General features: G+C 35.0%; 1 protein-coding gene across 13 annotated transcripts in view; it reads left to right on the forward strand.

Moving 5' to 3' along the window:
* The window catches only part of HIVEP2 (HIVEP zinc finger 2), a 179,389-nt gene that overhangs the window by 141,861 nt on the left and 24,260 nt on the right, over positions 1–13,268 (forward strand). For all 13 annotated transcript variants that reach the window (XM_074368247.1, XM_074368252.1, XM_074368249.1 and 10 more), the window contains 2 exons: positions 6,852–6,946; positions 13,138–13,182. The gene's annotated coding sequence lies outside the window, so the exon portion shown is untranslated. The remainder of the gene's footprint in view (positions 1–6,851; positions 6,947–13,137; positions 13,183–13,268) is intronic.

Raw genomic sequence — 13,268 nt, forward strand, 5'->3', positions numbered from 1 at the left:
ATATAAGCTTTGGAAAAAATGTCATTTGATTGAGTGAATGGGCCAATAGATGAAATTCTGGAATTGTCTGACAGCATGGGCCTATTAGGATATTGTAAACACCTGCTTGACACTTGAATATTTTTCTAGCCTTACACTTTGTAGGTGATGACATATTTCAAGATGAGGCTGAAAATATGAATGCTATTGAGAGTTTTATCAAAGTACCAGGGGAGTATCTGAATAACCACATAGCATAGGTAACTATAAGGCTTTTCTGGTTACGTCATTTGGATAACCTATGGCTTCCATTTGATCCACTTACAACTCTGTTGAGTCCTACCTGGTTGTTCAAGCCCTTTTTGAATTCTGATAATAACTGATGTTCAGGGTACTTGTTGTGTGCTAACTTTATGTCCATTTTCAAACTCTTGAGGGTTAGGATCCTGTCATTTATTTATTCTGTATGCTTCACAAATCTTGGGACAGTGTGGAAACAAAATTTGTTTTTTGATTTACTGAGGTTGTATGTCTCTGTGCTGGCACATGTGTCAATTTCCCCACTCTCTGTAAAACTTTTCAAGAGAGGAGACAGAATTGATTATTCTAGCAGCTCAGTTATTAGAAGTGGATAGGGCCACCTGGTTAGACTAGATGATATGCCATAGGCTTTGCCTTGGTTTCTTTTTGCAGGATCTTTATTGCTTATAGACCTAATGTAGAGAGACTGAAGACAGTTTTTTTCATTACGTCCGAGGATCGGTTGTAGCATGAAATATGGAACGCAATTCAAGTTTTCAGCTCTGCTTTTATTACTTTTGGTATCATTTCCATTCATGGTGGAGGCTCTTCCCTAAGAGATAGATTTTCCTTCAGGCAAGGTCAGCCTGTTTTATGCATACTTATGAATAGAATGCATATTTGGCAATTTGATTTCTCCATTCTCTTTGTTTACATAAATCCAAAGTTAACATTGGCTTTTCTTTATGCTAATCTTGGCACAGCCAGGACTAAAAAGAGAATTGGAAAAAGAATGATGATCTTATTTAGGTATACCTAAATAATAACAATTAGTGAACATAGCACTGTAAAAGACAAAACTGGAGAAAACAATACATTGGAGTTATGATTTTGTTATGTCATATTTCTCATTAGAGTATAGTAGTCAAATAGTCCTCCTTTGGTTTTATCCTCCAAATATTTAGTTAAAGAGTAAATATTTAAGTTAGCTTGGCAAGAAGTAGTTCTTTACCTGCCATAATAGAATTAAGGGATAGAGTAGAGGGAATTAAAAGGAAAAGAAATAAAAATTAAAAATGGGAATGTAAAAATAAAAATGTACCACACATGAGAAAACAACAACAAGAAACTTACAGAACACCTAATTGGTCCTGCTCGTTTGCAAAAATAAGGTAGCAAACATCATTCTGCAGGAGAAGTAGTGCCTGTGGAAATGGGGTACTATATAGGCCTCCTTGGTGAAATTTTGATTTTTATGAACCAAAAAGCTTACCTCCGTTGACTGTCAATGAAAGAGCTGTCCTGGCTTTGGGAATAAAAATTGATAAACAGTCCATTGGAGCATTGGTTTTTAGCTACTGCTATTTTCTATGTATTTGACAGAATAACTTTTAAGTATGGATGATAAGTGTCTTTGCTTCTTCTAAGTTCAATATTATTTATTCTTCATTTTTTATTCCTTTATTCATTCAATCAGTTTCTACAATAGAACCAGATTAATAAACTTTCAATAAGAGGAAGTAGTATGGATAGTGGAAAATAGATGACTTGAAAGTTTGAAGACCAAAGCTATAGCCCAGCTCTAATGACCTGTGGGTCCTTAAGCAAGTATTTTACTTTCTCTGGTGCTCAGCTTTTTCTTCTGTTATTTGGCTTGTGGATACAATGATTTCTAGACTCTTTCACAATACTAAACACTCCCTGTATGACTTAGGATAAGCTTAACAAGTAATGGTGATAGAAGTAGATGGTTATATATTTGCTCCTAAAACAAGTTAGTCTGATGTCAAATATGTGATCAAGAAAAAAAAAAATCTCGGTTGCAATTCTGATCTTGGAAGACTTGACTATGTTTAAGAATTCATGTGAGGGAGAAGTTTGCATTGCCAATACCAGACAGTCCCAGCCCAGATGCAGAATAAGGGCCAGAAAGCACTATGATCCTGAATCATCAAAGAAAGATTAAATTATGTTCATGAGACTGTAATTAACTCAAGGAAAAGACTGATGTACTTTGGAAAATAATCACTAGCAGATGTGAAAACAAGAATTACTTCTCTGTGGTCTTTACCTAACATAAGGTTGTGTTAACTAGAATGTTCACCTTATTCCCTAAGCATCCCCATGAACCAGCCTTCCACCACACTAAAATAAAGTGTATACAACTAGAGAGATGGAAATGATACAATCTTAGTCCCTATTTCATCTAATAGATGTGTTTATCTCTAAATCTAACATTGAGAACTCTGGGCTTTTATTTATTAGCATATATAATTTTCTTTAAAAAGACTTAGTGTCATTGCCTCACTAAAACCTTTTCTATGTCTCTTGGTAACAGTTGGCCATTCCCTCTTTTCTGCTCTCCCTAAATTGTGTTTATATTTGTGTCAAAGCACCTCTACTTTGTTGAACCTCGTTGTTCACAAAAGTCTCACTTCGAGGCTCTGAGCTTTTAAACATAGAGCTCCCCTTGTCCTTTTCTGCATTTTGTAAACTTAGCTCATTTTCTGACGCATAGTAGGTATTCAGTAAGTGTCACAAGATAGTCAGAAACCCTAGTTAAGGAGGCTGAACTAAGTTAAAATCACTAATTCACACAGATCTACTTTTTTGTGTTCTTAGGAGTTTTAATTTACACATTTGCTTTATTTTGTGCCTTTTTCGTGCTCCAGCAATGACTATCTGCTGAGAAGCAGCAATGGACCAAAGTTAGCCCTAGGATCATTTTGATGGGCCGTTTCTATAACCAGAACCCTAAGCAAAATGGCAGAGTAGGCAAAGTTTGACTCAGTTTGCCCCATCCTCCTCTTGTGCAAGATCCTCCCTTTTCCCAGACACCCGTTTGTTTTTTTTTTTTTTTTTTGACTTGTCAAAGACTTCTGTGTAGTTGTCCCAAAAGTAAATTGCCCCATGCTCCAAAGTTAACACTTTCCCATTCCTCCTTGTACCTCTTTAACCTTTTTTCATCTTCTTTACATTCCAAACCCAACCCCAACCTTTACTTTCATATGGAAATTGTTTCTACAGATCTAAGCTTCTAATCATCATACTGATCAAAGTGTGTGTGCATGTGTGTGTGTGTGTGTGACTTCACAGCCTGTGCCTGCCTCTCTACTACCTCTCAGGTGCCTCTTGCTTTGCCACTCTCGACACTCCAAGTGGAAAATGCCCCATTTAGAGCCTTTTTTTTCATAGAAGGAAAAAATGTCTCTTTTGGTACACTTTTGATATACTTGGATTAAGTGTATCTTGAGCACACATTTATCTTTCAGTTCTCTCCTTGCATCTTACCTACTACTTTTGAATCTTTTCTACTCCCTTCTATAAAATGAAAGAAGTATCTCTTCTCTAATATATGAAGAGTGGTGTTCATTCTTTTAAACATTCCTTTTAACTAAGAAATATAAGGGTCATATCTTGTTTCCAGGTCCTATTTGCCATTTTTTCAGTGGAGTTGATGCAAATAATTATTTTTGCTCATTATTACAGCTCTCATCTAAAGTGTAGCTGGTTTGTCTTATTAGCTCTTCTACTAAAATTATGATCTAGTGTGTATGTGTTTAACCTTAGAAAAAAGAGTGATGAGAGCTACTTGTATTTGCATGAGAAGTTTGCCAGTGAAGCCTTAACCTCTTGCAAAATTCATCAAAGTCATATTAAACCATTAAACCATAACTTGTCTTGAAATAGTCTGGAAGAACAGAGAATTAATATAATGAAGAATCTTACCAACAATGGACATTTTAAACATATCTATCTTTATCTATCTATCTGTCTGTCTGTCTGTCTATCTAATCATAGCTCATCATGACCCTTGCTTAGCTTAGTAATAATAATCGGTATGCATCAAAGAACAAATATCTAATGCAAAGGATTTTTTTTCTAAGAGTAGAAAGACTGAGAAACCACTGGGTTAAAAGCAATAATGCTCAAACTTTCCAAGTGTTTGTTACACATAGGAGATGGGGGATTGGAAACTATTTTTAAAAGAACTCTTCTATAAACCTGCAGGAGACAGAAAAAATCAGTCTTTACTTTTTTAGTAAAGTAAAGTGGAAGAAAATTTTCACCTCATATCTAGGAATGAATTTTAAATGACCTGGGGATATTTAACAAGATCTGTTAACACTATTTTCTGAAAACGTGTTACTTTTATTGAATATTAAGTTTTCATTGTGTGGTGATTTCTTATGAATCTAATAACCTAAAAGTAAAGTTTAACAAAAAGTGAAAAATCTCTTTCTTTTATTCCATTATTTAAAAAATATACTGTGTGAACTGTTGATTTCTAGGAAACGTAAGCATGAGTTATAATATTATATTCTCAAGAACTATTTAAGGAAATATTTTTCTTTTATTTAGTGAAGAAACTGAGGCACAAAAGCTCACTCAAAATTAATAAAAAAACAATTTTCTGAGATGGTCATTTCCATGTCTTTATTTTAATAGTAACAATAATTACCTCCCTTGTAGAGGCCATTCTTGATTCCAGTTGCAACAAAATCATTTGTGCAAAATCTCCAAACTTGTTGTCGTATCTTTCATGTTAATATCATTTAGATCTTTGCTTTAAAATCACACTAATTGCCTGAAAGTTTCTGTAAGGTAAAATTTAAGTACAACATGACGACCATTGCTTTTTTGTTCTTTAAGTGAAAACCAAGCACTGACGCGTAGCAGCTCATAGCAATTCATACAACAGAAAGAATTTTCAAATTCTCTTAATGACTAAAAAAAGGGATCTTCTATAATCTAAAATTCCAGATACATGCATATCATGAGACGAGTGTTTCCTATTTCCAGTAGCCATAGCCCAGGAAAGTACGACTGGAAAAGCAGAGTCAGAACTGGGAACCCTGCCCCATCAGAGTTTGTCTGGGAAGACTCATATGCTCTGTTTTGCCTGTGGAAGCTGTTGGTCGGAGTGATGGTTGCTGAGTTAAGGAATGGCTGGGGGCTTGTCTATAGTTGTGACAGCTGGAAGGGTTGGGTGTCAGTGCTGGCCTTCTGAGGACTAAGTTCTCCTTTTCCCTCTTGACCCAGCTCAGTGACTGTGGGATTGTCAATCGTAGATAGTCACTGAGTATTGCAAGTTGTTGTTCCCTATAAATAGCTATATCTATAGAATCTTGGCCCATTTAAGTCTTGGGTGAATTTTGCTCAGATTGCAAAATAGCTCAGTGATTTATTCTTTTTTTATCAAGAGGTGCCATGCTTTACTTTGGCTTAGGTCGTATTGCCAATGTGTAGTGTTTTTTTCTTTTTCTTAGCACTTGATTTTTTTTTTTTCAAAAGAGATGCTATCTGGTTTGTTAATATGGATATAGTTAATTATCTGATAGAACATGTGTGTGTGTGTGTATATATATATATATTTTTTTTAAGGATGCCACCACTATTCCCTCAGCATTTAATCAATCATGTTCTTTGGCTTTCATGAAGCTTTCAATTTTGTGAATAGTAGAGCTTGTCAAGTGTCATTTAAGTGCCAGCAAATGGTTGATTTGAGGCAAGAAGAACAAAGTTTAAAAAAGAAAATAAATCTCACATTCGCTTAATAATTTGCCCTTTGCAGCAACAGAATCTTATCTGACCACCCACATTCATTTGGCTGCTGACGTGGTTCTTGCTTCAATTGCAGAAGCTATTTTTGCACCTTTTGTGTCTTTTGAGGAACCGAGTGGGCCTCCTTGCTTATAATGATTCATGTTTCAAAGTGCACAGGGTGTCCTGAAGTGCTGCTGCAGTGATGTGCAGAAAGCAGGAGAAATTAAAGCTAACTACTTCCTTTAAGCGTTTTGAATGCTCACATGAAGTGGTAGTGGGTTAAGGCACATTTTAACTGTCATGTATTGATGCTTTAGTCCTTCCTATGAAGCATAACATGTCTGGAAGAAAGAGCAATGTTTTTAAAAATGAACAAATATACAATAACCATCTATGGATATGTAGTGTTTTTATATATGCCTTTTGTATTGGGAGATAAACCATCTTAAGATGGTTGATTGATTAATCTATTTGGATTAAGTAGTTTGACCTTCAATGCTTTTTTTTTTTTTTTTTTGGATCAGATTGGATACATTAATTCTAAGTGTGAGAAAGTTCCTTTCTTTGTTACCTATTAGAGTTTGTTATGTCTTAGGATTTTACTTTGGTTAGTTTTGGCTTCCTAGTTCAGAAATTAATTTTAGCACAGAACATAACATTGCTGAAATAAACTATAGAAAAGAATTTTCTGTGAGGTTATCTGAGACTTGATCCTGTGGAGTTTAGTTGCTGATGTTCCAAAAGAAGTTTTGTGGGAATCTCAGCTTGAAGGCAGAACTGTGTCATGGATTCCAGTGGCAGAATGTCTAGTTCCAACATACTGTTTTAACCCTCATGTTATTTTCTGAATTGCTTCCACTTTTACTGTTACAGACAATTCTCTTTTAATACAGGGACTTAGTCAAAAGATTTAGGCTATGTGAAAGGAAAGGAAAGTTTTTTCTTGAAAGAAAAAGTCTTCTTGAGAGATCCAGTTCCAAGTTTTCTGTCCTCAAGAAAGATATTTCTATGAATAAAGAATAAGCCTGCCTGTTAAATTCACTACAAGTGTCATCATTTAAAAAATCTTCTTGTTCCTCTTTTAGATTCCCAGAAGTGGTGCATGAGTTCCTGTGGAGAGAGTTGGCGTCGTGGAAAACAAAGACAGTTGGGATGCAGTTTTTTGATATGAGGATAACAGGTTAATAACTAAAAGTTATCATTTTATTCTATTGTTTCACATTTAACCTGAAAAGCAGTTTTAGCTTCCTGTGCACCCATATGTGAACTGACTTTGTCATCAAGTCTAGAAAGAAATGATGTATATTGCTATTTGGAGAGAAAAATGTAGTAAAGGTTTTGTTTTATTTTGTTTTTCCTAATAGTTCACTTTTAATTATAATTTCCTTAATTGAGATAGCCTCATTTAAGAGGATTTCTTTCTGGCACAGTTTGTTTTCATCCAAAATTCCACTTAGTAAATCCTAATAACTTTTGTTAGAGAATGCCTAGGTCTATAATGTTATAGAATGCATTTTTTCATCAGTAAAGCAAAATCACAATTGTAAAAAAGTTGCAAAAAAAAGGGTATGAGAAAATATTAAAATTAGCATGCTATAGTCAAAATAAGTCGTGAATATGTTGAACAAATATGCAAACTATACAACTGTCTGCAATCAAGTTCTCATTGTAGCCAACATGGAAAAAATACAGTTTGGTTTTCCACTAGATTTTAAATGTCAAATTAGATGTTAATGTATGTCAAATTAGAGGGTGATCATCACAATCTTTTCACTTTTCTCCAAAGGTTCTCTGAATTGCTTCACAGAGTTTTATATAATATACATTATCCCCCTCACATTGGCGACTTGGTCCTTTTAGGGAGAGCTAAGGTTGTTATGGGAATTTTTACTAATAAAAGAAGCACTTGTAATGAATTTAGCTCTCAGGAAGGTGCCTCTTTTAAATCATCCTGTGGAAATAAGTCTGTATTCAGTTGGACTCTGGCACTGGTCAGGGGTTTTTGGTAGATCCTTTTTCCCCTCATCCGGTGCTCATGTGTGGTAGTGACTTGTGGGACCATCAGTGTTAAAGCAGCCGTGCTCTGAGACACTCATGTATTTCTTAAAAACATTTTGCAGTTGATCTATGGCATTTTGAAAGCAAATGTATGGAAATGGACTCTAAAATTTAGATCAGTAATTATTATCACAAGATATATATTTTGTTCACAAGTGGAATACCACCAAATTGTCAAAAAAAGGACCAAATAAACCATTTTAATTTTTTAAAAATGTTTTATTATTCAAACATTGCAGGTAGAGAGGTAGTGTTTGTTGCCTGTCATCTTACACTGTTATTATTTAGGATGTTATTATTTAATGCTCACTTGACTTTTGCCATCACTCAAGTAATGATTAATTTCCTGAGGTGAAGTTTTTTCGAAGGCAGTGTTTTCCTAAGCAAAAGGTCCCAGACTGACACCCCTGGATACTGTAGGCCTTTATTCATCTGCAGAGCTGGGCTGCCTTCCTGCCAATCCCACCCAGCTGTTATCCTGAGGAGACCTCTGTGGAGGTCCATAAGGGAGGCTGTTTCTGGGCCTTTCTTTTCAGGGCCTGTCAGAGGAAATTATTTAACTGGGTGCCAAGTGGATTTGAGAGGGACTGGGAAGTGTGGCCAAAGGAGTGGGCACGCTTTTAGAAAAGTGGCAACTCTTCCATGTGATACCATTTTCCTTTCTTCTGCTCAGTTCCCTTAGTTCCATTACCACTAAAATAGCCATGCAGAGGGTGGTGTCTTTTTCAGTATTACCCACCTCTGAAAAATGTGCTGAGCTTGCTGGACAATGCCTGCCTTTACCGCCTGAAGGACTCCTATGGGCTGGGGCACCATCCACAGGAAACCCCAAAGTCACATCCTCCTGCAAAATGCCTTTCATAGCACTCAGAGGCATTAGGGAAAATTTTAAATGTGAATGTGAACCTGTGTTTGGAATACTGCTTCTTTGTTGGCAATGGTGCCAAAAATGGCTTTGCATGGGCTTGGTTACCATAAAAAGAAATCTCAGAGAATGCAATGATAACTGGCTGTTTTCTTATCATATGAGGATTGCTCTAATTTTGCACTTTTATTTATTTTTGGTAAAAATTGCATACTTATTTAATATGCATACTTATTTATAGTGTAAAATATGAAGTAAGTAGTATAGATAACCAATAAATAACGTGCATTTAAATAAACATCTAATTGAGTAAATTTATTGCATATAGTAGTAATTGCATGTTTATTTAATATGCAATTGATATTGCATACTTATTTAATATGCAGTTGATATTACACATCAATTGATTGGGATAACTGGGGATTTACTTTTAACACACACAGAATATGAAAAACAAAGTGAATCTATGCAATCATAGCTATAATTAACCACATTACTGTAGATCTTTATAGCTCCGTGTAGGTCTTTATTGAGAAAATTATACTAAAATTGCAGGTATATACAATGATACATTTGATAGTTCATAAGAATATTTTAAGGTCCAAAGAAAGCATTTCCCTATCTTATAAACATTTTCATACATTTAAGTAATAAAATACAAGCTTAGGAATTTATACCATTGTTAGTAGAATAGATGGCTAAGTGAAAATAGCTCCTAACAAAAAAAAGACAGATGTCATTATCAAACCTTGGCTTAAGCTTTGAAAGCCTTATGGATTTTAAAGTGAATTTATCTTCCTAAGTGTAAGTTGAGGAGAGCAGCAAAAAGACTTTGAAGGCTCCCAAGTCCTACTTCGTTTTAAAGAGACAGACATGCAATGCTCAGGAATAGATCTATGGTGCACACAGTTTACACTGCAAAATTTTTTCAGTTTCCAAAATAAAGCAACTGTAGACAAGAGATGAATGATAACAGCCCATGTTCTTAATGGTTCATGCACATGACCGGTGAATTCCCAAAAGGCCCATCACTTCTTTCTTCTCCCATCTACCTTTCTCTATATGCCTCAGAAACTCCAAGAAGGAAAGAGATTTTATGGATAGCAGTCAGTTGAAGACTCTCAAGGATGGTGTTGGAGAGAATACGATATCCTCAGATATGTTTAAAATCTTAAAACCTCATGTAAAAGGTTCATGTGAAATAGGAGTGATCTCCAACTCCCTAGTAATGTTCTTAATTAAACCTTTCACTGGAGAGAAAGGTTAGACTTTGTAGTTCAGAGGAATGTAGACCAGAGGGATCCCTGGTACTTCTGGGCTTTCCAGCTCAGACGTAAGGACAGGTCTTCCTGAATAAACAGGAGTAGGGCGCATGGCACGGGGATTACCCAATTCCCCGATAGAATGGTAGGACATCTTAGGTAAGCTTGTCTTAGAAATTTGAAAGGGGGAGATTTTCCTCCCCAAAGCTATTTGCATAGTGAAATCAACATGTATTTTTTACTGGGATCAAAGGTTTGAATTTTAAAACATTTTCTGGATGATAAATGCTATTGGAATGAAGGATGATATTCTGTTAATATTAGCAAAATTGATTTTCTTTTTTTAATAAAATAGTAGGCATGATTTTTCTGTTGAGTTCTTTTCTCCTAAAACTTAACCCATTGACAATTAAGTAAATATTCTAGATAATTTTTGTTCTGACAATTAAATATCTGCTTTTAATTTTTATACAAATCACTTTTCTTCATCTCTGGTCTATTTGATAATAGCAAAGTATGATTGCCTTTGTTTGCATTATATTTGGAACATCTCTTTTTTATGGTATGTCCTTAGTGAATAAGAATGGTATTTGTCTTGTTTAAGGTGTAATAGTTTTAATTTTTTACTATCAACCACAAAAATTAAATATGTCTCATTTATAAAGTTATTGCCTCATTGCTAAATGAACACACTGCATTCTGTTTAAATATTAAATATAGTATTCCATTCCTATTTTTCATAAAATTTGATGCACATGTTTAACTTGAAGTCTGTGTTTTAAGCAAATGATATAATCTGTGTAAAGTAAGGAATGGGAAGTGACCATATGCCTCATTTTGACTTGTTAGGTTCTTAATTTCCTTTTCAAAGAATAAAGTAAAACAATTGTTTGTCATGAGAATTAATCAGGTTCTCACAAGGAGCTGTCTTCATTAATAACTTTAACACACAGATTTTGAACATTATTTAAATTATGGAATGATTTGATTTCTAGGAAATGGCACGTTGGGGCCATTTCTGTGCTAGAACCATGTAAAACTCTTATATTCTCCCAGAACTATGAAAAAATCAAGCACTGGACATATTGACGTCAAGTAAAAATATTTAGGAGAAAGTATTATTGACGATGTATTATTTTACACTGTGGTAAAACTTAAAGAGTGGGGCTGGAGGTGGTAGGTGCTAGTCGGGGAGGTGAGACCCCTTAGCTTGGCAGCCAGCCAAACCTGGATTTGATGCTGGTTCTGATCCTGAGTATCATCCTCAACTGTAAATATGGGTAATAACACCTGTTGCTCAGGACTATCATGAGGCTCTACCCCAGCAGAGCTGTACCACTGCACCCAGTAAATACACAGTGAACAACAGCCATCGTCCTTGTTATTACTAGTGATGCAGCTGCGTACATAGATCAACACTGTGATAAACTATTAAATATGAAAAGTAACCTAGAAATTATTCAGTTCAAGCTCTGACTCCTAATTAAGGAAAGACTTGCACAAGTTTCTGTCTTGGACTGGATATATTCTTCCGTTTTAGAGAACGTTATTCACCTCTAAAGGTCGGAGGTTGATTGTGTCTACATGACCCTTAAATATTTAGCTAATTAAACAAAAAATTCAGCCAATTTGGGTTCACTGTTGCTTATTCTTCCTGTTAGCGTGGTTGCTAGAAATGACCAAAGCACATTTGCATTAAAGTCTTATGATGCCATCACTTCTCTTTCACTTTTTGCCGCTTTACCTGTAGAGGGATGTATAGGAACATCACTGTGGAAGAAAAATTTAATTCAATACTAACACTTTTTAGCAAACCAGAGTTAATATGCTTGTTATTAATTTTTTCCAACCACTGCTTTACAAATCTATTGTGCTTCATGGCTGTTAGCAGAAGGACCTTTTGATTACAGATACCTTGCTACAAATGCCTGGGGGTCACTGATTTCTCATCCGAAAGATTTATTGTTCCTGTGGGAATTTCCATGTTCTTTCCCCCTTGCTAAGTGCAACTACTGTTGTCATCATAGTAGCAGCCCATGTTGGGGAGCAAATTGGTCACAGAAATAAAACCAGTTATGTGAGTTTAGTTTGGGAACTTAACAGTACATTTGCATGGAGGCATCTTTGTTAATAACCAATACTTCATTTAAAATGTGAACATGCTTGTGTTAAGAAAAATAAACAAAAAAAAGATTGCCAAAAGTCATAGGTTAAAAATAGAAATCCCTTCCTGTGTCTCTTCCTCTGACTCCCTGGCTCCATTTCTGTGATTTAACTAATGTAAAAGCTGTTTGGCATCCTTGCAGAAATTTTCTGTTTATTGCTTGTTTCTCTTTTACACAAATGGGATTATAAAATACATTCCAGGGTGCAGTAAGCTTTTTGTTTACAGTCAATATTGTCATCTTCTGAATGAGGTTTTATATTAGTACTTATAGCTATACTTAAGTTTTTTAAATGGCAGTTTTATGATTGAACCATAATTTACCTAAGTAATCCTTGTATACATATCTTTCTGCACTTGTATCTGTAAGGATCTATTTCCAGTAATGGAATTTCTGGGCCAAAGGGTATGAGCTTTCTTCCTTTGATAGCACTTCTGCATTGCCTATCAGAGAAACCCACAGCTTTCATCATAATTGTTACAGTTGAGCACTGAAATTCTCAGAATCCTCTGGGTGCTACATTGGCCATTCCTTTATGGAAACTGAGTAGTCACTCAAAATCTAATAGGTTTTAAATTGTCATGTTTCCCTTAGCCATTCATAGTCACCTGGAGGACTCCACTCTGCTGTCATGCAAAATTTCTTAAAAGGATATTTATTCTTTTAAATGTTAAAACCTATAGGTTAAACTAAAAACCCCACTATCCTCAACTTTTTAATATCTAAGGAATTAGAACCAAGCTGATGGTGTGAAAAGCCTAAGATGTTTTAATATATTAATCTTATATCTTAGCAATTATTACTCTGCAGTTTTTATAATTTTTTCATGTTGAGTTATTTTTGGAGACAGTGTCAGTCAATATAAGGTTTATAGTATAGTGTTTTCTAAGGCAGTTACTTGCTTTTTCTTAGGGCAGATAACATTGTGAGCTATATAATGAAATTTAAATTATCATTTGTATACAATGATGTTGTATTTTAATGGAACAGTCTTTCCTAACTGCATTTATTTTCTACTTAGGAAGCGTCAAGACAATCATGCCCATGAGAACGCTAAACCATTCAGGTAATCATTATATTTTTTAACTGTCCCCAAAATATGTTTTGTTGTCCATATAATGAAGGTTTTATAACTGTGTTATTTAGATGCAC

The sequence above is a fragment of the Camelus bactrianus genome, chromosome 8 (genome assembly GCF_048773025.1).
Source record: "Camelus bactrianus isolate YW-2024 breed Bactrian camel chromosome 8, ASM4877302v1, whole genome shotgun sequence".
In the NCBI taxonomy this organism is placed as follows: Eukaryota; Metazoa; Chordata; class Mammalia; order Artiodactyla; family Camelidae; genus Camelus; species Camelus bactrianus.